Source organism: Larimichthys crocea, unplaced genomic scaffold (assembly GCF_000972845.2).
Source record: "Larimichthys crocea isolate SSNF unplaced genomic scaffold, L_crocea_2.0 scaffold148, whole genome shotgun sequence".
Classification (NCBI taxonomy): domain Eukaryota; kingdom Metazoa; phylum Chordata; class Actinopteri; family Sciaenidae; genus Larimichthys; species Larimichthys crocea.
Genome location: NW_020852030.1, coordinates 799,529 through 801,603, shown reverse-complemented (window position 1 = coordinate 801,603; position 2,075 = coordinate 799,529).

Here is a 2,075-nt window from a genome sequence, read left to right as displayed (position 1 = left end):
GTGGATCCGGTCGCCCCCCCTGCTGTTGGTCCGGTGTCCCCACCTGCTGTTGGTCCGGTCGTCCCCCTGTTGTTGGCCCTGTTGTCCCCCCAGTTGTTGGACCGGACTGACAACAGGGAGGACCAACAGGCCCTGTGGTCCTACCTGTTGGTCCCCCTCTTGTTGGCCGGTCGCCCCCCATGCTGTGGTCGGTCGCCCCCCAGCGGTGTCCGTCGTCCCCCCTGCTGTTGGTTCGTCCGTCCCTGCTGTTGGTCGCACCCCTGCTGTTGGTTCCGGTCGTCCCCCCTGCTGTTGGTCCTGTTGCGCCCCCTGCTGTTGGTTCGGTCGCTCCCCCTGCTGTTGGTCGTTGGTCCCTCCTGTTGTCGGCCCTTTTGTCCCCCCGTTGTTGGGACAGGACTGACAACGGGAGGCACACAGGGCTGTTGCCCCTGTTGTTGGCCCTGTTTGTCCAAGTTGCCCCCAGTTGTTGGCCCGTTCTCCCCCCAGTAGTTGGGACAGGACTGACAACAGGGAGAGAAAACAGGGCCAGTTGGTCGGTCGCCCCCCTGCTGTGGCCCCCTGTCCTCCTGCTGTTTGCCTTGCTGTGTTTAAAGGAGTAAGCGATCAGTCAGTCAGTACATCAAAACATCTTTCCATTTCTTTTTTCTGTTTCCTCCTAAAAAATCTCTTCCAGTCCAGTTTGTCTTCTTCTATAATCACTTTTCTGTCACAACATTAACGTTCACAGCATTTCTCTCCATCAGGGCTGCAAACTAACAACCCACATGAGAGAACCGTGTTCAACCACTGCCTTCAGGTTTAACTTTCATTCAAATGAATCCTGTAAATATATGTTGCTAAAAACAGTTTAAAACTCTCTGACTAAACTGACATCTTGAACATTCAGTGGTGGATTCAGGATTCAGAGACCACCTGGTGGTTCGTTCAGTTCTTTCATTACTTCTCAGAGACGTCAAAACATTTTTTCCAGTCTTTCTTTTCCACGTGAACGTTGAGTTTACGTTCCAGTTCTGCTTTTGCAGTTTCTCTCAGTTTTCTTCCACGCAGATCTTCCCTTCCTCCAAAATGATCTCACAAAACGAAATTCGTCCATTGTATCAGTGGCAAACTTCAGCATAGTGTGGTGACACCGGAAGCAAATACAGCCCAAATGCTCTGAAAGAAAGAAGAGACAAAGAACAGGTTGTATTGCCACAGCATGTTGTGTCTTTTGATATTAAAGGTGTGTGTGTGTGTGTTGTTGTGTGTGTGTGTGTGTGATGTAACACACATATCTAAACATCATTTTTAGGAGGCCAGGTTAAATTCTTTAATAAATTTAGCTCTCTTACCCATTCCATTTCCCTGTATAAAACACGCTTTCATTAACATGTCATTAAAAATCAGCTCCCCATATTTCAGTTACCACGACACCACCAATTGTCTGATATAAATAAATAAAACTCACCCTTGACTCGTTGACTCGTTCGTTGATGTTCCTCGTTCTTCAGTGGTGATGTAGTCGATGTCTTTGCAGGCTAACTGTGATCTTGGTCATTTAAACAGCAAACATACCAGTCTCCATCGATGAGCACAGATGCAACCCACAAGAGACCAACCAAAACTGCTCTGAAATGATGAACAAAAAAACACAAAAAAAGTTACATTTACAGATATCTTGCATCTGAATTTACAGACTCTCTGAAATCTTTTGTCCATCGTAAACACTGGCTGTTGTAGAGACATATTTAGCAAACTGCTCCAGCGCTGTTTTAAGGCTCTCCATGTTTGGTGTGAGTCCGAGGTTTAACCTTTTTTCAACGCTTTCGAGCGGATAGCTGCTGCCCTGAGTTGGCTGAAAGAGTTCTGGTCCCTTCTCCTCCAGTCCAAACTAGTAGGGAAAGCAGGAAATGCGGGCATTGCCATGCATGCTGTGCAAGCATCATACCACCAAGCAGGGAGGGGCGCAGGTAGCACCGCAGAGAGATGACAAGAGACAATCTAGACATCTATAGGACCCAGTCCACTTTCCATCAGTCCGTCCCAGGTGAGCTCAGTCCGTAGAAGTGGGCGGTGTTTCTGGATGTTGTTGACAT